Genomic DNA, 22,501 nt, shown 5'->3' on the forward strand with positions numbered 1-22,501 from the left:
TATCATTTGCTGGATACGGAGACGCAAAAGTAAAAACTCATTTTAAATTAAACTTGCATGGTTCTTGCTGAGAGATCCTTTATACTTCGTCATGGAGTACATGTTCACATTCATGCTGTATTATCGTTTTCATTCAGTAGCACATCCATCTTGAGATCAGTTTGCATTTCTCACTTCACTTACAAGTACCTGTTAACTTCCTGATTTCACAGTTTAAATCCGCTCAAAAATCTACAAAAAGTGTTCACCGACTTGATTTTACAGTTATTTTACCATAAACCTTAAATTTCATGGTAATTTCACAGAGATAAATTCTTTATTTTCCTTCAACAAATATCAGTAAGCTTATTTATAGACTGTTCATTTTATCACGTTTCAGTTTCATAATCATTTTGAAGCCTAGACACGAACTGAGTATCTGCTGAGTTGAATTAAGACACTAAAGGTTTAAATCAACATAGCCTTGACACCTTGCAAGTAATCCATTATATTTATATTTCAGCTACAAAGAGTGATTAAAGCACACAGCTCAGACTTGGCAGAAATCTCATTTCATGTATCCTGTAAATGTAATCGACCTTATACTTGGAAAAACTTAATGGTAGACTTCAACACACATGCAAGCCTTTAAGTAGCAATTCTTTCAATTGCTATACCATGTCTACGTAAACTTTGTTTGCTCAGATAAATATCCCACCTTATGGGTAAGATGTAAAGGATACAATAATAGTAATCATTCATACTATTGTGTGACTAATAATATAAAAAAAAAAAGTTTGTTCTATAAAAGTTGTGAGAATGTGACACTGAGCTAGCATGATCTGTGCTACAAGGAAAACAGACATGTTTTTGGCACATCAACATAATTAAGGTATTTGTTTCACTTTGCCAAGTGCTATCAAAATCTAAATGCTAACTGATGGCTAAGACTTGCCATTTGCATCGAGGTGGGATTTGTCTGTCTTTATGAGGAGTGAAGAAATAACAGTGCATGTGATGAAGAAAAGAATGAGACTGGAAAAAAAGAACCATACATGAGGGAGACATCAGATGTAGTTGGCTTGCTAGTACAGCTGGTACATTCTGAAAAAGCAAGTGCTCAAAGGAAAACTAGAAAATGACAAGTTGATAGACTGTGGAGAATTCTTGCAGATGAACAGAAAATCATTTGCATATGAAGTGTAACTTTTTCATCATGGCACAGCAAGTCAACAGTGATCTCCAGGATCTAGCAGAACATGCTTTCTTGTGTTCAGAACCCATTTCAAGATCTAAACACCTGGTAAGAATGAAGTAAAATAACAAATACATAGAAAAAAGAAACCAGTCGAGTTTTAGCACACATTTCTATAAACTAATGCAATAAAGAACAAAAATGTAAGTAAGAAAAAACTGCCACACATGGTGACATACTTCTCTTCTGATTTGAGAGACATGTATGGCTCTCGGTGGAGCCGACACACATTAACCAGCATTTATTAGTAATGCAGGGGTCTGCGGGAGCATTCTGAGTGCTCACAGTCAGAGAAATGCATCAACACTCCCGGGAACACGTTGCATCTTACAGCAGAAAGATTAGAGATATAAAGATGAAAGATTTTAATGTGTTCCTTAAGTCCATCTGCTGAAAAATAGACTAAAGAAGGGAGAGTAAGGCCCCACAACAAAGAAGAGGTTAGGTGCAGTGAAGGAGTAATGGTATTTAGGACTAATGGTAGGCAAGCCTTAACCCCAGAGAAAATTCAGACTTCACTGTGAGATTGTCATGGTCCGCGGCCCGGCGTCCGGGGTGCTGCTGGGATGTCCACGCCCACGAGCGTGGCTGCTAACCCCACACCTGCATCCCATCCCAGGCGATCACCAGGTGGACTATTTAATCCTGCCCTACCTGCTGCTCCACGCCAGTCCGTAGTCGCCTCTCAGCGGTAACGTACGCCTGCGGAAAAGAACTCGTATGACAAACTCTCCATCGGACCTAACACTGTTTTTTTCCCTGTGTACCCAGATCACAACTCGGCGTGTTTTTGTTTTCGAGCCACCTGCCTGTCCACCTGTCCGCCTGAGATTTGGTTCACATTCAGCTTCGCCGTCTCGACCCCTTTTGGAGCTCCACCCCCCTCTGGTTCACTCGGCCCGGCTATCACCGTGAGATGCACACTCCACCTTCCCTCGTATGCTGCCTTTTTTCCGCACCCCAGTAATCTGTCTCTCTTTTTGTTTTACAGCCTCTCACAGCCCCGCTCTCGGCGTTCCCTGTGCGGTCCCTCGGTTTCTTCTGGTTTCATACGTTGTTTTTCTGGCTACCCTCACGGGACACCTTTAGTTGCAATAAAAATTACTTTATTCGCTCCTACCCTAGTGTGTGTGTTCTGCTACTGGGTCCTGCCTGCGCTCGGAACTTCGGTTCATGACAGAGATATTATCAAAATGTTTTGGGAACTGACCTATAAAGATCAAAAACTGTACTGTACTGTTTTTAAATTAGGTTGATGTCCCCTTCAAAGGCAACTTCTCTTACATCTCTGGACTGCTTACAGTACGGCTGCTATTTTTAGAGGTTGTACACTCTGAATTTGTCTCACAGGGTCAGACTGCTGTCTTAGTTTCACTGTAGTATTTTGAGGCATCTTTGTAAAATAATTTAGTAGAAATTTAATTAAATTCTGCACATGTATTACTTATATCATTAATATCACTCATGCTGAAGCTGAAAGTCTAAATGTGTGAAACCACAGAAAAGAAAAGAATAGAAAAAATGGAATTGTTCAAATATTATTAGCAGTGACACCTGAGAGTCTATCCCGGGTGTCTCTGGGCTAAAGTTATACACTGGATAGGCTTCTAGTTTATGGCAGGGCTATACTGTATTTGAACTTTGTCTAATTTTTTTTTTTTGGGGGGAGGCAGGTTTACATAATTTTACTTATCACTTAAAAATGTGTTCTTCAGTTTAAACCTCTACAAATTTAAGCATCACTTACTCTATTCTTTCAGATTCATAACGCGACCCTTAGCTATTTTATCGGATTTTAACCAGCTTGAAAAGAAGCCTCTAGGTAGTGCATCCAGTTTCTTTGTCCGTGTCACTGGCATAGCCATAATTGGGTAACGTGTTTCTAATGCCTCTAATGAACTTTGCTAATTTGCATGCCTTTCTGAGCTTGATATGCCAAGTAATTATCATTCATAAACCACCATGAAAATTAATGCACAGTAACTAATCTGTAGCTATGGTGTGTAAAATTATTGCACAATATTTGCACCAGCTCTGAAACTAAAGCCTAAACAGCAACAATGGCAGAGTAATCACAACGCTTAGACATGACTGATGGTATTTCAATTTTGGTTTGAGTATCAAGGACATGCACAAACAGGGCTGAAGAAGTGCTTTGGATAGGAAGCAACATCATAATCAAAGCCTTGCTTCGCTGTGCAGGGCTGTCACTCAGCGTACTGAGCTGAGACCTGGGGTTGCAACACAACTAGGAAGCATAAACAAAGAATCATAATGTGTCTTTGTTTGTCTTTTAAAAATATCACAATGTCTGCAGCTTTTCCTGATGACTAAAACAGTATTGGTTCTCCAAAAAGAGCATCTGTTCTCAGAGGGTATCCATTTTTAACATGGCACCAGTGGAAAGAAAACTCTGACTCTGCCAGCACTTTCAGCCACCCAGTGTGCTGCACAAGACCATCGCTGTGACATTGTGTCTTCATGACTTTAAGCTCAGCAAAGAATGACACATAACAAATGACTTTAACACAGCCTTGTGGGTATCTAAATGACCTCTTTTCCTTGTGTTGCTGCTGTCACAATCAGCTGAGCTCAGGCAACCTTGTAATTTAGACTGTTAACAGATGGGAACCAAATTTAGCCCTTTTTGGTTTAAAAATCCTAAATTGCCACAAGCACAGTGAGCATCTGTTTACTCTGCAAAGTGCATTGCACCCCATTAATAATTACCAATAATCTGTGGTTTATTTTGTAAAACAGAAGAAAAAGCATTCCAAATGTAACTACTAAATATTTGCCAGCAACAAAGAGAATCACCTGCATTAATGGATGCAATACCATATATAACCAAGTGCAAAATATAGAAAGATCAGCTCTCCAACCGTAACCATGTTACACACTGATAGATAGTTACAGTAACATAGTTACAGTGTAACATCAGAAATAAATGACTCAATAAAACATAACTGCATTAAATGCAAAAGGAAGCTAGTTAACACTGCAGCGCAAACATTCAAAGCATAAGCCTTGTGTCACAGGTAGAAACACACTTCCTGTGCACAGTTGGTGAGTGTGGTTAAACAGAAAAAAATAGTTCCCAAATTATACTGCTCAACAAGATCTTTCAAATTATTTCTGTTGCTTTGAGCACCACAGGATGAGTGCCATTTAGTGTCATTATATTATATTCAAGAGAAAGCACAATATCCCATCATCAGAGCTTTCTAAAAATGGGTAAAGCAGGGTAAAAATAAACTAGATTGAGAAACAGCACTACTGGGCAGAGGAAAAATGTTAGCTTAGTTTTTGGAGCCAACTTTCTTTTTAATATTTATTTTTAGATCACTATGCAGTATACAAGGACCATATACAGAAAAAATCAAGAAGAAAGTGTACTGTAATCAAAATTAAGTCACCCATGAGCAACTTTCTTTTGGTTATGTTTTCAGCCAGTATCCCATCTCAGCGTACTGATTGATTATAGGGACTGGATGCCAGACACCGTGTTTGTTCCGATGTGCCAAAAACTGCAGTTCCTTGAATGGCCACTGGATTCCATATCCAGGAACAAGTTTATCCCCATTAACTCCTATTTTAAACTGCAAACTTTACAGCAGAAAAAGCTTACAGTTTGAGACTAAAAATAGATTTAATCTATTTGATTTGAAAAAATAGACTTGATAGAAAAGTGTGCATGCTCCACACACATAGAACTCCACAAACCAATGGTAAGTGATGTTCTAGTCTTGAGACTGGGATAACATCACAACAACAAAAGTAAAAAGTTGTTGGGTTTTTTTTTAAGTTTTTAAAATATCAAATTACTAAGGATTAACAGGATGGGGAGATTTTTTTTTTAATTTGCAATAGAGGAAATTGGCATTAGTACTGTGCATGTCCTTTCTCTCGTGAGTTTGATCATTTCATTGCAAATTATAAAATGTAGTGCAGAATCCACAAACAAATAAAGGGCACAACAACTAACATGATATCCAACATATCTAAAGAATTTGATTATTGTAGAAGAAGAACATTACAGAAAAGTAAAAAAAAAAAAAAGAATTTTGGATATGAAAACAGAGCGCTGTGGTTAAACAGATTTACCAAGTCATTGCTTACATCTTAAAACTGACCTGACATAGATGTTATAAGAAAATAAACACATTTCAATAAATAAATTACTAGAAAAAAAATCCAAGAATGTTTATCATCTCTTCCACATCTTTTTTTTCACCAGACCTACAACCGTTCCCTCATAGTCCACGCTGCGCTGTCTCCTGTATAATTGATGTTAGCGTGATTGTGTCTGTTTGTGTATGTATTTCTCTACAAACAGAATACCAAGAAGGGGTTTCACCAAAGACAAATGTGGTTCTCAGTCTTCCAAATCTCAACTGCATGTCGGTGGTTGTGGATGATGTTGTGAATTCTAATGCCATTGGTTGATAAATAGGCCAGAATAGGGAAGGAAGAAACAGCTGAGTTCAATGAAAGAGGTGTGGAAAAAAAAAAAACCTAAAATATTTTTTTTAAAAACGTAATTGTTTTTAAAACTCTGCTTCTGTTCACCTCCTTTTATATTATACCTTCACTCTTATCAGTGGATATCTGATGGACCAAGACTGGCATAAGCAAAAGTACTCTGCAGACCAGTTTTACCACATATTGTACACTGCCTCCATCAACAGCCAACACCAACAGCAGATGCTCTCTACAAGTTGACGTGCCATCCAAGGACTGCCAGCGCTGTACTGCTGCTGAATCGTAATTTCAGCATCAGTCTGCTGCCCTTCTCAGCACTGCTCCTCAGTCCTCCTCTGCTCTGGATTTCACTTCTTATTTGCTCGGATTAACACGCCACAATTTGGACTCGCAATTCAACTTCCGTTCCCCTGCTGCTGTGCACAGCCAGCAACTCCACATGTCCAGTCATGAACTCCTCCACTCTGACCAGATCTGTCCTGGCTCAATATTCCTCAATCTCTCACAATCCTGCAGTAATCCTGCATCCTTTAACTATATATTTATCTCACAGTCACATCACACTAGCTCTGGCTTGTGTTAAATCAGTCTTCATATTGAAATGTGTGTAAACAATATTTGTAGCTACTCAGTCAAGCATGCTGCAAATGTTGAGCACATTTACACAGAATCTTTTATATTGGGTTCAAAAGGACTCCGGTGGCAGTTTTAGATATAATTGTTCATATAAATGATTTATTTTTTTCTACACAGTCCAAAATTAATTAAGTGATAAATAAATCCATTTTAGGAAAAGTTGTGGAACATGAGACAATGGGCTTTTATTTTAATAGAATTACATAACTTTTAAAAGTCATGTGTTAATTCAAGTGTTAAAACACACAAAAAGTGTCTCCCGACTAGATTCCCATCTCTTGCTATAAGAATATAATTATAAATTAAAAACTTACATGTAATTATTATAATTGTAATTATCATTATGCTACAATTACAGTAAATACATTAATGTCCCAATGCTTCATTCAGTTAAAATACGGTTCAATTTGAAAAACAAACAAATAAACAAACAAAAGGAAACAAAAAAACTTGGCTCGAAGAATGACTAATTACATCTATAAAATACAGAAAACACATTCTCAAAGCACACTCAACATTTTTTACATGATTATAGAAACACACGGTCCGTCATTCTGGCTCTGTGGCAGTTATGGAGTGATTGGGATGGGGATGTGTGTGGGCACAGTGAGCAATCTGGCATTCTGAAGAGGCTTTATTGCTTAGGCCATACAGGGCACTGTTTTATGTCATTACTGACTTAGTCCTCCCACTCTGGGCAAAACATTGCCATTCTGTTTGTGCACACTAGCGTTTTCTACATTTTTCTTGGCAGTTTGGAACGGCATCTGAAAGAATATTTGGACGCCCTTTACGATTATCAGTAGATATCATAAAAGAAGGGGATTCAATAGTTCAGTACCAGAACATCTGCCTGATGATTGAAGTTGTATGGAAATTCAGAAGCACGTAGATCTTTGTTATCAGCCCTGAACTACGGTGGCTGGGAAGTGAAAATCGCAACAAATTAAAAACCGCAACAAATCAAAAACAAACCACAACAAAATACAAAAAGCCCACAACAAATTACAAAAAGCCCACAACAAAATACAAAAAGCCCACAACAAAATACAAAAAGCCCACAACAAAATACAAAAAGCCCACAACAAATTACAAAAAGCCCAAAACAAAATACAAAAAGCCCACAACAAATTACAAAAAGCCCACAACAAATTACAAAAAGCCCACAACAAAATACAAAAAGCCCACAACAAAATACAAAAAGCCCACAACAAATTACAAAAAGCCCACAACAAAATACAAAAAGCCCACAACAAAATACAAAAAGCCCACAACAAATTAAAAATCCTTGACGGAAAGGGATTGTCTGAAATACCGGAAGTGACACAAGCGTGATGTCACGAGAGGGGGCGTGGTCAGGGTTTTTGGTTGAGGCGCCACATTTCTGGGCCGAACAAAGCGCTAGCGAAAGAGCGAAAGTACACGGATAACACCAGCTATGGTTCGTACTTGCTGTGCGGTCGGTTGTAAAGTTAGATCGCACGACCGGCAAGGGAATAAGGTTGAAAATGGTTTATCTTTTCATTCTTTCCCCACCTGGAAGCAACATGAGGCAGCTCATGTATCGGATGTTACCAAACGAAGGCGTCTAGCCTGGATAGCAGCTGTGAGATGAGCTGATATCCAGTTCTCTTCCATCTCCAAATATCTGTTGGTGCTCCAGACATTTTCATTCCGGTAAGTTCTAAATATGTTCATATCTTTATAGCCTATTAGTTTTATTTTCGATGCACTCTGAGGTCATAGAAAATTAGAAAAAAACATCCTACTGAGTCATTTTGCAGAACTACCTTCTATTTATAGAGTTACTAATTATTTGGCATTATTGCAGCAAACCAGCCCATGAAATGGATGAAACATCATGACTGAGTTCTAGCGCTACTCAAGGGACCTGTTTCAAACATACCACCATGCCAATCAGATTACTTCTTCCATGTGAGGGTGAAGAGGTGACCCTTCTGGATAAGATGGTGAAGGTTTGCTGCCGTTTTGGTGAACAGTGTGGTAGTAAAACCAGGGGAAAATGAAACTTGCTCCTGTTAAATATTCTTTAGTCTTGTGCTGTATAAATAGCGGTAATTTTTCAGAACATAAATTGAAGTAATTGATAGTAAATAAAGTAACGTTAGTAGTGGGTGATATCGTGTAAATGCTGTCATGATTTTGTGTAAACATTTTGTCCTTTATAAACTATGACATGGATTCTACATTGTAACTGATGTGATGTTCTGTAAGGTGGTTTTAATAAAAAAAAAAGAGCAAAACTTAGTTTGTTTCTTTATTCAACTTTTGAACAGTGGTACTCAGTCAGTACATATTCAGTAAATGCAAATTATTTACACGGCAGTGCACTTCAGGCATAAATCTAGACCCTTATATAAAACATTATGGGTCATTCCCACAACCCACAGCTTTACTGTATTCCAGCAAAGATTCCAATAGCAGTGACAACTCCTCCACAGTAGCAGGTGGGATTTTTCTTTTTTGAGGACGGCTCCTTTTACCTGTCAATACGGATGGTCTGTTTATGTTTTGATTGAGAGCAGTTTTTGGGCAGCTGAAGAGGAGAAGTCTATCTTATGGCCAACCTCTGGCTGTATCTTGGTCATATTACCCAGAAAACCCCAGTATGCAGGTTCATCTGTAACAGTCCTTGTGCCACAGATCTGCACTGTTGCTTCTACATTAAACAGAAGAGCAGCGCCATGGATGCAGGTCTCCAGGACTCCGGCCATACAGGTGCAGTGGGCGGCTTCAACCTTCCTTGTGATGCTCACAATGACCCAATGCTGGTTCATTCAGTCTTTGAGAGTGCAGTACCTGAAACATACAAAGTTAATTTAAAGACAAGGACTCTAATGAGCCAAGGCCGACATAAATTTGTTTTATCTACTTTCAAATCCATTTTATCATAAATGTAACAAAGTATTTAGAAAGTTAGCACATACATGTAATTTTCCATTTTTTTATGTATCCATCTATAGAACGCTGCATGTTATATTCCAAATCTGCCTGTTCTCTTTCAGAAACCTGCCTTCAGAAAATGAACCTAAAGTATGTAATGCAAGGATGTCATCACTTTCAAGATGGAGAAAGCATAAAGTTTGACTTTAGGTGACAATTATGGACACGTAATATGATAAGGAGATTCTGCAGGTCATTAATCAATGTATTATAGTAAAAAAAATATTTTTTGTGACACAGGACACAAACATGGAAGCAAGATATATAATTAGGATTATTTATAATAAATATGAATAAATAATTGCAATTTCTTTAACCATTGAGAATAACTAAATCCTTCAGGACAATGTCACATCAATGCACTGAACTCACTATGGCTACGTTCACACTGCAGGTCTTAATGCTCAATTCCGATTTTTTTTTTTTAAATTTAAATCTGATTTTGTGTCTGCTTGTTCACACTACAAATAAAATGTGACAGCAAACGCAGTCCTTTGTGAACCCTCAAAGTGGCCCGCATGCGCAAAAGAAGACGTCACACACAACGCGCTCTGTTTAGACCAAACAGTATTGTTTGACTGATGGCCCTTAATATAAAGACTTGTTTCAGACTTTACGTTGTCCAATTTTGCTTTATTTTGTTATTTACATATGGCCTAATAATGATCCTTATTGTTGTTTTAGAGAGGAGCGGTGCTTCAAAGGATAGTTGCAGATTTCTGTCAGAATCTGCAGATTATACAGTACAAATAAAATGTTCACGTTGTCTTCCCAACAGTTTCACTAACATCTGCACGGGATGCACACGAAGCGCTCATGTGTTCTCAATGTCTTCTCCAGCGCTGATAATTGGCATATGTTTTGTGTCAGTGAAATAAAAGACGGATTTAATGCGACATGACCATTCAAACAGCAGTTGCTTTCTAAAACATCAGATATGTATCGGATTAAGTACCACATACGAAAGTGACCCAGATCGGATTTGAAAATATCGGATTTGTGCTGTTTTTACACCGTCATACCATGATTGGATATGGGTCGCATACGGTCAAAAAAGTCGGATTTGATGCGTTTTCGCGTGCAGTGTGAACGTAGCCAGAGCCTCCACGTGTTCTCACTCTAATTTGCACCTCATGAATGAATTTATGATTGCACTAATTTGAATGTTCGGGAGGAAATCAAACGCATTTTACTCACAGTGCCCTACAAACGTCACTGCTGTTTAGTTTTCTGTCTTCATTTATGTTGGAAGTGATAGCAGAGTTGTACGTTTGAATTTGTTTCCAAAATCCCTCATTTAGATGGAAGCTAGCGAGCTAACTTCCTGCTAATTTCTAACTCTGTTAAATGTCATATATTCCGTTTCGTTTTCATGGATGCCTGGATGTTAAACTCAATTGTTACACATGGTAGAGCAGAACGCTGATCATTTTATTACAGATGAAAGACTTTAGACAGTTTTTCAACTCTCAGTAATGCCACAGTGATCCTGTGATTTATGGACCTGCAGCAGCGTTTGAGCCCATGCTAGTGACGTCAGACTTAAAGACCGGATAAAGAGTGATATGAACATATCTATAACTTACGGGAATGAAAATGTCTGGAGCACACCAACAGATATTTGGAGATGGAAGAGAACTGGATATCAGCTCATCTCACAGCTGCTATCCAGACTAGACGCATTCGTTTGGTAACATCCGATACATGAGCTGCCTCATGTTGCTTCCAGGTGGGGAAAGAATGAAAAGATAAACCATTTTCAACCTTATTCCCTTGCCGGTCGTGCGATCTAACTTTACAACCGACCGCACAGCAAGTACGAACCATAGCTGGTGTTATCCGTGTACTTTCGCTCTTTCGCTAGCGCTTTGTTCGGCCCAGAAATGTGGCGCCTCAACCAGAAACCCTGACCACGCCCCCTCTCGTGACATCACGCTTGTGTCACTTCCGGTATTTCAGACAATCCCTTTCCGTCAAGGATTTTTAATTTGTTGTGGGCTTTTTGTATTTTGTTGTGGGCTTTTTGTATTTTGTTGTGGGCTTTTTGTATTTTGTTGTGGGCTTTTTGTAATTTGTTGTGGGCTTTTTGTATTTTGTTGTGGGCTTTTTGTAATTTGTTGTGGGCTTTTTGTATTTTGTTGTGGGCTTTTTGTATTTTGTTGTGGTTTGTTTTTTATTTGTTGCGGTTTTTTAATTTGTTGCGATTTGCACTTCCCAGCCACCGTACTGAACAGAGCAGTTGATAAATGCAGCTGTCTGCCATTCCTTAAATTTCATACATCAAACCTCTATCTACAAAGTTCGCTGACTTGTGTTTTGGATTTGGTACACGGAAGCTGGTTCAGACAAGTCTTTTGTTGCTAAAATTAAAGTTTTCTTGTAATGTCGGAAGATGAAGAATGCTTGGTCGCCTTGCACTTTGTAGAAGATGTTGACTAGTGGGTTATTAGGGAGGCCTCCAGAATAATCTAATGAAAAAAATAATAATACTACATGTGAGCTTTCTAAATAAAACCAGCAACCTTCTGTTCAATCACACTATGGCAACAGTGACTCAGACGCCTATTTTCACTTCCAGTACAATAGATGAAAGGAAGAGATTCCAAATTCATTTTTGTATCCAGCGTGTAGGATGGATGTTTGAAGTCTGGCGTTTAAAAATTCATGACCTTCACACAGAATGCAAGGCAAATGTTGACATTACGTCTCACCAAAGGAAGAGCTACAATCCAAATGGGTCTTTTGAGTGACAGGCCAGCATTGATTTTCTGACGATGAGAATTTAGTCTAGACCTGTCCACCGCCACCCTACCCACTCATACACTCAGACACATGCACAGCGGTGATCATCCTTTACCCCTTTTCTTTACTGGCTAGGCTTTCCCCACTAGGCGTGAAGGTCACTGACCTGTTCTCCTCATAAAATAACTCACCGTATATAAAGTTGTCTGTCTCACTGTTTGATAGACAGTGGGGACTCCGTGGGGATCATTTAAGAGACAAAGACAAAAAAAAGAGGTGCAATAAATTTGGAAAAAAAAATGTTTAGTTTGCACTTTTGTGGAAAAGGATTCAAACTACAGTAAGAAAATAACCCTTTATCAGCCAATCAGAGGGTGGACTGCTGCTTCTGCTTGTTGTTTGTTCTGTTATTGCTCTGTCTCCAGTCATCTTTAACTGGGATTCATCAGTAAAGTCTTTCCTCACATAAAAAAGGTCCTATTAACAATTTTACTGCTGCTCTTATTATAATGATTTAGCGTGAAAAAGCCTTTTGCTTTTTTTATTTGTTATCGTTGTAACATCACAAGTGTGCACTGCAAGGAATTATCTTATAACTTTATAATAAGATACAAAAACAACTCAACATGCTGGAAGCCAATGTGAGATGTCAGGGTGGCCGCCTCCATATTTTATGTACAGTCTTTGCTCTCGTAAGATGCCTGCGTAGTGATCTAACTCAGCGCTACAGGGAATTTACAAAATATTTCTAATATCCATGAACTTCTGCACTGCTTTTTTATGTCTTTTTTGCTTCTGTCATTAACAGTAATTAATCTGTTAACAACAAATTCTCAGAATCTCACAACTGCTTTCACTTCAGCTCAGCGTTCCTGCTTTCATGTCCCATGTGAAATTTAACTGTGAATAAATAATGTGACAAAGTCCTGACTTTAGAGCAGATTGTTTTAGGATGCAATTAACTTTGAATCTTGAAGGACATGTAATAGATTTTTAGGATCTAAGGCTCAAATGATGATTAAAGCCTTTAAACAGGCATAATATTCATTCAGAGAGCAGCCTTGTCCAGGCAGGGACTATATACCAAGAGAGGCTGCTTTAGCTCACAGAGCAACTGTCTGCTAAGGAAGGTCAGCATTATAATAATACAAGCACCACCACCTGGTAGCAGTGACCTGAGTAGAGCTGATTAATCTGGTTCATCAGCAGAGGTCACAGAAGCTCTGTGTAATGAGACAATAATTGGAGAGAAGCAGCGGTATCGTTCTCTGGGACTAATCCTGAGCAATTGGGGGAAAATATTGAAAATAGATCCCTCTATTACAACCGGGGGGAACTGTGGCATTTGGCAGGAATCTGTTTAAAATGCAGTCAGTATGCAGCCCTACTGAAGAGCTGAAGATTCTAATGAATGTTAATCCCATGGAACAACTCCTTTTTTGCCTCTGCTTCCTCTCTCTACCAGTCTAACCCCCCTGGTGGATTGACTGGAGGATTACTGATGCTGGGGAAGCCTTTTCACTTACCTGGAGTGGAGTGTGCGCTACCTCAGAGCAGCAGACTCTGAACAGCAGCTTTAAAATAATGGTGAGGTGTAGACTGCAAATGTGAGCTAAGAGTACAGAACAAAACTGAACATGCATTCAGTCTGTGTAACAGGGGCTCAGGTAACACATATATTAATGAAAGGCAAGTTAACCTGAAAGGCAAGAATTTAGGTGAGAGAACTAATTTAAGCAAATTTTGCCATATGTGACATAATATTAAACTCAAAATATGTTGTGAATAGCTGTATTATTATTACATTAGTTTAAATTGAACCTCGGGAAAGCTTCCTGGGATCTTCTGCCCTAAATAATTCATAATAAAGAAATTATCAAGTAGCACTGCATGTGTTTAGCAGCAAGATATACAGCATGTGGTCATATCAAGAAGTATGGTTGGATGATTTGTTCCATACTGCACTTCAATCATCCTGTTGTCCCCCTGCAGCATCGCCAATGGCTGATAGTATCGTCATATGGCTGCAGATGAGCTTAAAGTGTACCCATAACATTACCCACTCACCATAACACCTCTTTACCTTTTTAAATTAGACCTACAGATACACTGTAGTTCTGGGTTTTTTCTTTTTGATTGTCTCACCTGTATTTTCTGCGCTCTTCCCCATGCCTTCAGAGCACACAGCAGAGTTTTCACCAACAAAGACATGAAAAGGCAAGCAGGCTGTCTACCTTTTTTTTAGCGACTAGTCGTGATTGAAAAATAGTTTCAAAGTGAAAGTTAAACCAACCTCTCTAAACTTACCAAACTATCTATTCAAGTTACATCTTCAATGTCACTAACATATCAATGTTAGACATTCTAATAGGAGAAAGTTTGTGTTCAAGAATTATTTTTTACCGTCTACTTGGAAGTCTTCCACTTGCCCAAACAAGCTAATTCACTTCTCATCTGCAGAGGAATGGTCCTGAGTGTATGATGGGAGGGGATAATTGCAAGTGTGTTTGATGCATTAAGTTCACCATGGCACAAGTGAAATAGAATTTATATATACAGAACAGTAAATAGCTAGCTAGAAACAACTGTGTTTGTTATAAGGTGATCTGTATCTGACTTTGTAAGACATGGCCTGATGTGACTTTTGTTCTGCCTGGGAACATTATCAACATCCTTCCATCAACCAGTGTTCACTACTGGCTATTATTAGTCACTTCTCTTCAGAGACAGAATGTTTAGTGTCAGTAGGAATGCTATACTATGTCAAGTTTTTCGTAGTTTTCAATTATTAAACATTGAGTCCAGCCTGTTGTACGGGCTATCCAGCCATGACAAAATGCAGACACAGGCAGAGGTTGAGTGGCTTTCCCAAAAGAATATATTTATTTACAATCACACAAAGACAGGCAACTATGAAACGTAACTATTGTACTGCACAGGCAGGTGATCTAGACACAAGGTGCTGGGTTCTGAGGTTCTGAAACAGAGGAGACAGGTGTCAGGGGGGAGGATGAGTGAACAGGTGGTAATGAATCTGCCTTACTTGTGAGCAGTTCGGAGGAAATGTGGGGGGGAAACACCTGGCGGTTTCAGGCTGAGTGCCTGTGTGGCTATGATCCAGAGTGTCCAGAGTCCAGGAAGTTCCAAGTCCAGAGGGGAAAGCAGGAGGGCAGGCAGGTGTAGCTGGTAACCAGAATGGCGAGTGACTGGTGGAGCACCAGTAGGTGACACACTGCACAGATGAGTAATGGTCCAAGAGGTACTGTGACACAAGAGAAGAGAATTAGCACGAGTAAACTACAAAATGAACACAACTTGAAAACCCGGCACTAACTAAGTTTAGCAGACGTTCTGTCAACGACTCGTTGAGAGCACCGGTCTTACATACTCCCAGCTGAATTACCAACCGGTGTGGAGAATAGGCGGGCACATGAGGCTCCACCCAGGGGGAGGAAACCTAGCGCTGTCAGAAAAACACAGCCACTCACCCAGACCATGACAAAATGGTGCAAACAACAGGAAGGATTAAGGTAATATATTTTTATTGACATTCTGTTATTACCCGTTATCTGTGCATGCTCAATGTATTCTGAAAGGAGGTACATCGTCATTGAAGTACAACTGAAACATTAAATTGTCCCTAACTGTTAATGATAAGTTAATGTTAATAATAAAGTTAATGATAGGTGAGTAACATTTAATGCATATAACACCTTTCCAAACAACTACACATCACAAAATGTTTCACAGCCAAAGTGAAAACGCTTTCCAAAAGCAAGTTTAGAAAAGAGTTTTCAGCTGCTTTTTAACCACAAAATCACCAGTGTTCTCAAGAATAGTGGGAGCGAGAACCGTTACCCGGTATGATAGCACCTGTGTTTGGCTTTGCCACTGCCGGTGCCAATATGGCACACTTTTATTAGTGTTGCTTTCTTTGTTCTGGTGTTTATGCTTCTCGTTTAAGGAACTTGAGACTCAACAGCAGTTTTATTCATGTTCACTAAAGCATGTCTATGTCATATGTGTTGTCATTGTAATGTTTGTTGAGCTTTCCAATTCAAATTACTATAAGGTTGGGGGTTGCTTTTTCTTTGTGACATAGGATAAGAAGGATTACGTAGTAATCAATCGACCTGAGTCTTAAGACAAAATCAGGTTGGCTCTATCAAGCTGTTCATGTTAAATGATGACAGATGAGAAGAGATTTACCAGACCAGGTGATGTTTGTGTATTCTCTAACTGTCCAGCTTTGAGCTTGTGTCACTGCAGCCTCACATTTCTGTTCATGGCTGTCAGGAATAGAACCCTGTCGGAGTTGCAGCCAATCCCCATCAAGGTTGGAAGTGTTCTGCATTCTGAGATGTCTCTGCTCAGCACAGCAGCAAGAAGCGGTTATCAAAGGTACTGTACCCTTTCTGTCAGTTCTATATGCTGACATTTTGGAGATCAGCAGTCTGTCACAAACAAATGTGTCATGGTCAAAGTCACTGAAATCACCTTTTACCACTTTTATGATGTTCCTTGTCAACACACACCGTTTTCCTGTTTCTCCAAGAATGTATGCATTACACTGCTACCACATGATTCACTGTTTGCAAGTGAACACATTTTCCTAAAAAAGGATTCTAACCAATCCCATTTCCTTTATATAATAACTCCTCACACAGTCGACTCGAGGCACTTTATATTTTAGGTCTCCATAGGAACCACATGATGAAAGACGTTACTCAAACTTTTTTGACAAATACGATAATAGTTATTCACAGCTACAGCCGCTTGGGGGTGGCTGTAGCTCAGGAGGTAGAGCAGGTCACCTACCTACTGATCGGAAGGTTGGTGGTTCGGTCCCTGGCTCCTCCAGTCTGCATGTCAAGTATCCTTGGGCAAGATACTAACCCCAAGTTGCTCTCCGATGCATCCGTCAGAGTATGAATGTGTGTGAGTGTAGTTAGACAGCTCACAAGCGTGAGAGAAAGTGCTTGTGTGACTGGGTAAATGTGGCATGTTGTATAGAGTGCTTTGAGTACTCCGGGAGAGTAGAAAAGCACTATATAAGATTCAGTCCGTTTACCATTTAGGTGCATTGGTAATATATAAGCACAAAAAAGAGTGGAGTGAACAAGAGGTGCTAGCACATTAGGCCTGTAGCAGCATAATTAAGGAATGTGCCAGGATTACCTGATCTAGCAAAAGTGAAAAGCTTCATCAAAGAGGACAGTTTGAAGCCTAATCTTAAATGTATAGAGGGTGTTTGTCTCTTGATAGCTCTGCCTCCCACTCTACTTTTTGAACCTCTAAGATCTACAAATAATCCTGCACCCTGAAAGCAAAGTGATCTATATGGACAATAAGGCACTTTATTGTCTTTAAGACAGTAAGTGTAAACGTGCCTCTGAAAAGAAAAATCCTTAAAAAGCTGTAAGCTGCAATTATGTCTAAAATTAATCAAGCGATCATTTGAAGGTGTTTGAAAAATGTGCTCTTTTGTTGTCACCTTGAAATGGGGTGATCACCCAGATAATAACAAATAACAAGTTTCGTAACCGTTTTGTGTACAGTTGTTTCACTGCAAAGTTCTTGCTCTTTTGCCTAGACAAAGTAATCTAAAAAAAAAGTTGCAGATCATGTTACTGGTTTTCTTCTCCCTCCACAAGAATTTACAGAGGAAAGGTTCAACTTGTTATCATTTTTATTTTTTTCCACACATTTTGCTGAAAACTGAAGAACTACTGTAATGCAAATAGCAACTTATTAGCAACTGTGATCTTGATAGTTTATTACTGGACTAACATTATAAAATGTATAATGTGAAAACAGTAACATGTTACATCTCAAAGTAGTCCTAAAGGCAAGATGCTCTGGAGGATCAACTGTGATTTGAATGCCACATCATTCACTTTTCATATGAATTGCACCAGTTAAACCTGCTGTTCATCTGACTTTTCCAGGGAAATAAAAAAGCATTCTGGGGCTGGTGCTGGCAGAACAAATGACATCCATCAAATTGTTATGACATCTGAGGATGAAAACAGACAGAGACAAACGTCAAACCGCTGACCTCTCTCTTTTACCTCTGCATTTGCAGTCTTGTGCTGTACTCTCTGAAACAGATGTGACTCTGGTTTTGGCAACAATACAGACATTTAGCTCCTCAACTGCTGTTGTGCTTTTGGGTTTTTTTAATGTATCCCTGAAAAGTTCACAGGAAAGCAGGCAGTAATAAATGTGCCCATTCAACCATAAACAGGCCATGAGCTGCTCTGAGACCTGTCCTCCCTTAAAAAAAAACAACACTTCAGTTTATTCTGAAATTTGCTTGTGTACTTTGATGTTTCATTTTATGAGTGCCATTTACATTACAAAAAAAATGCACCCAGGTGTACACACGGGTATTCACAGACGCGGACTACACCTTTCTTGGCTGCTGCCTCAAAGCACATTGTGCGCTGTCTATCTTGCGTGCTGCACAATATCGTTTATTATTTAGTATCTACTGATATCTACTGCTAGCTAGTTTATTGTGATGGTGCTGTTTTTTTTTATTATGTTGCTCTTTGTTGTTTGCTTTCTCTTCTGTTTTTTTTCTCCATACAGGTGACCCAGGTGTTTGTTTGTTTTTTTGTTTTGTTTTTCTTTCTTCCCCCCCCTTCTCACCATCTCTTCTGCCCTTTGATTTTCTTTCTCTCCCTCTCTTTCTTTCATTCTTTCTCCCTGTCCTATCCCCCAGTCATGTCTGTCCCGTTTGTAGCAACTGAAAATAAAATAAATTCATAATTATAATAAAGGTCAATCAAATGGACCAATATGGCAAGGCCATGATGATCCACTTGGTAAAATAAATCCGCTTGGCATCTTTCTTGGCCTTAAGACAACAATTCTGATGGCTAAAGATCCAAACGGGACACAAAAAAAGAAAAAAAAAATACATTACAACAAAAAATGTAGCTCATAAGATGTGAAGAAGATGTGATAACAAAATTACATTAATAAAAGAAAAACAAATGCAATGAAAAGAATGAAAGACAGAAACAAACTAAAATGACATGTTTTGACATTCAGTCACTGCACAAAAACAAAAACAATAGGAAGAGGGGATGCTGGGATTTCTCTGGCCAACAGCAAGCAGCAAACTCTTGTTGATAACTTCTTGGTAACTGTGATTATCTTTGACCTGTAAATTTGCAATTTTGAACATTTATACACAATAAAATATAACTTTATACAATATAAACAATTTTAATATTGCATTTTCTGAATATATCACCACTGTGACAGTGTTGCATAACTACTTGCACTTTAAATACTGACTACACCCACACATAAGCTACAAATGCTAAATAAGCACTTGTTTTACTTTATTTCGTATTTTCTATGCCCACAGTTAAGTTTATTCTTTATTTTAGTTAGTTGTTTATTTAGTCGTGTGAAGGGAACTCTCAAAGTAAGTGTATATGAAAATAAAGTTGAATCTTGAAACTCTTCGGGTCAAAGAATAAAGTAATTGCCAAAAACTGCAGTTCCGCTGGTGGCCACACGAGGCTTGCTCCAATAGTACTTCACTCCCTGCAGAGTTTCTTGTTAAAAGCCCAACTTTAGAGTATTGAAATCACGTTCATAACCTGGTAGAACTTAGTCATCAAAATTCCATAACAGCTGAATCTTTTTGTTTATTTAATTATTACTGATGCATACGATTACAGTTTGGCATTTAGCCGAATTGACTTGAGCTTTAATCACACTGACTGCTGCTCAGTTGAGTCAATAAACTAGACTTGGCGAACATGTTTGTATTGTTGGTGACTTCTGGAGAACGTTTAATGGAATTATCTGACAAACAATGTTGCCTGCTGTATATCAAAGCCCACCCAAAAAAATCAGTGCTTCAGTTTTTGTCAGTGTCAGCATTTTATCAGTGTGTTACTTATTTTTAATTAGCAGTCATTAGCGTCCTAACCAAACTTGCTAGCAGAGCTGACAGCTTGGTGCTCCGCCCTCTTATGGCCTCCAACAAACATTGTGATGACCAATAATTTTGAACCTTGAAAATCAGTGACATCATAGTGGCACATACCAGGCTTGTGGTACAGTTAGATGTTTTGCTTTCAGAAGCAGGCACTTGACACTGAGCATGTCACTTCAGGGGACACCAGCAGCACCAGCCTCCTTTTTAAAATTGCTAAACAAAACATGCATCTTGATTCTCTCCTGTTGCATTTACTGTAGAAAATAAGCATCAATTTGAATAATGCATAACGGTGTCTGTCTTTTAGTAGCAATCAATTATTAAATCCTCTATTGCTCCCACTCAGCATGTTCCATAACAGTGCTAACTACTCCCACAGAAAAATTGACACAACCCCAAAGTATGCCTTATATTCAGGCTTCATGCATAATCAATGGGGGGGAAAAAACAGCAAACACAGGAGATCATGCTGGAAAGGTAACGGTGTTCATTTTCTTCCCCACCTCGCCATCTGCATAGACACTTTGAATGCAGGTTACAAAGGTTTGGAATTTCTTCATCTCCTCCTGACAGAGCTGTGAATTAAGTTTGTGCATTTAGCCCAGGTTGCAAGTTACACCTTTAGAAATTGTAGAGTATGGCAAGATTCACCTTTAATACAAGCAACAGTGAACAGTTTTTGACACATGGCATATATACTTGACTTGTAAATATATTTCACAGTGAGTTATGTCATAAGACTACAAGTGGAAATGAGTTATTAGTCTTAAACTAGATTACTATAACCAAAAAATAGAACTGATCCAGATTTCTGTGAAGATGGGCCTATTAAAACAAATACATCATGTCTGGATTTTAAAGCGGAACTATTACAATAATTATTATCAATAATGTCTTGTGATTTTTCAATAGAAGCGTATTCTGTAGTGGTTTTGTTTTGTTTTTTTAATCCCTGGTTTCAGTTTCTGTCTTTCTTGTCAGTTTCCCTTCCTTCCTTTGCTACTTTTCCATCCACTTTTTAAAACTGCACCTGTTCCCAGTTAGTTAATAGCTCTCCCCAGCAAATAAACTCCTCTTTGTCATTCTGTCACTTGCCTTTTGGGGCCATTCTGGCTCCTAATACTCTATTCATGCACTAATTTGAAGGGTCACTAACATTAAGCTCTGTTCCAAATCAAGCAGCCTTAAAATTAAGTGGAACAGAAAACCCTCCAATGCTGAGTTTTTGCTCATGCAGGCTTACTAACTGCAGCAATTGTTTTGTTATAACAAACTGGGACTTGAATAAAAGTCAAGAATGACATATATTTATCTCTAAAGAACAAATATTTAGAAATTTCAGTCAAAGAACCCCACTGACACAATGCTAACCCCACCCTGGTGGTCGCTGTAGTGAAGTCAGTTTTAAGATTGTATTGTATTGTGTTGTACATAAGACGCTTATTTTATTTTTATCTTTATATTGTTTTAGTGTACACTGAGTGCTGTGTATGACCTGTACACATGGTTTTTGGGAATAAAGATGACTTTGACTTTATTTATATAGCATGGTTAAACAAAAAGACACCGATCAAGCTGCTTACGGCTCTGCAAGTAATGTTCCCAAAAAATACAAATAATTTTAGTATTTTGGGGGGATTTTCTGGGTTTTTGAACAATGACTTTATAGTTTATGGACTTAAATATTCTCCATTTGGATTTTAGTTTGTTTACTGTGTATATTTTCATTTTCTTGCATTTCCTTAGTCTTTTGAGTTGTTAACTCTGTTTTCCAGTCACGGTTTGCATCAGATTTTTTTCCCCCTGTGTTTTGCTTCTGTATATTTCCCTGCATGTTAATTTAATCTTTGTCTCTGACTTTTCCTGTTTCAGTCATTGTTATTCACACTCTATTTTGCTTTGTTTTTTCTCCAGTGGTTTCCATTTAGTTTTTACTTATAAGTATATCTTGTTATCTTGCATGATTATCTTGACTGTGTTCACCTGCCTCTCATTATTATCCTGTGTCAACTTTCCCTAACAACCCTGTGTGTGTCTATAATCCCTGCTCTTCTTTTATCTTTTACCATGACATCTTGCAGGAAGGAGAGCATAAAGTTCTTTATGTTCTCCTTGCTGGTTTTTGGATTCTGTTTGCTCTTGCTTAGTTTGTATTTTGCATGGACAATAACTTTTACATTATTGCACCACTTCAGTGAAGCTGTGTTTTTAGTTCATTCTGTTCTTCTCTCAAGTCTGTGTTTGGTTCCACAAGCAGAGATGTGTGTTTGGCACATTTGCAAATAAACAAGCTGTTTAGTACCACATTTGCTGCACATTTGTTGTGCTTTATGTCCTTCTTAATTTCTGTTAAATTGAATTGAACTGAATCTGGCTGAACTTCAGTTGAGAGATGCAATAACATCAGAATCACTGATTGGGGTGAAAGCAGTGGAGTTTCGTTTGTTTGTTTGTTTGTTTGTTTGTTTGTTTGTTTGTTT

The 22,501-nt window shown here is 38.5% G+C and overlaps 3 long non-coding RNA genes across 3 annotated transcripts; 2 read left to right on the forward strand and 1 right to left on the reverse strand.

Moving 5' to 3' along the window:
* The first annotated feature begins 1,781 nt into the window (after positions 1-1,781).
* On the forward strand, positions 1,782-2,339 carry LOC308389407. Its single transcript, XR_013970265.1, has 3 exons — positions 1,782-1,925; positions 2,006-2,145; positions 2,226-2,339. It is a non-coding gene; the product is annotated as an uncharacterized lncRNA (long non-coding RNA).
* Positions 2,340-7,563: 5,224 nt separating this feature from the next.
* On the forward strand, positions 7,564-8,616 carry LOC308388993. The gene is made up of 2 exons (XR_013970202.1): positions 7,564-8,029; positions 8,184-8,616. It is a non-coding gene; the product is annotated as an uncharacterized lncRNA (long non-coding RNA).
* A 1-nt stretch (position 8,617) lies between these two features.
* Positions 8,618-11,536, reverse strand: LOC308388992. Its single transcript, XR_013970201.1, has 2 exons — positions 10,903-11,536; positions 8,618-9,172 (listed from the first exon to the last, which is right to left on the reverse strand). It is a non-coding gene; the product is annotated as an uncharacterized lncRNA (long non-coding RNA).
* Between the last annotated feature and the right edge of the window lie 10,965 nt (positions 11,537-22,501).

The sequence above is a fragment of the Rhamphochromis sp. 'chilingali' genome (assembly GCF_963969265.1).
Source record: "Rhamphochromis sp. 'chilingali' genome assembly, chromosome: 21".
NCBI classification, from domain to species: Eukaryota; Metazoa; Chordata; class Actinopteri; order Cichliformes; family Cichlidae; genus Rhamphochromis; species Rhamphochromis sp. 'chilingali'.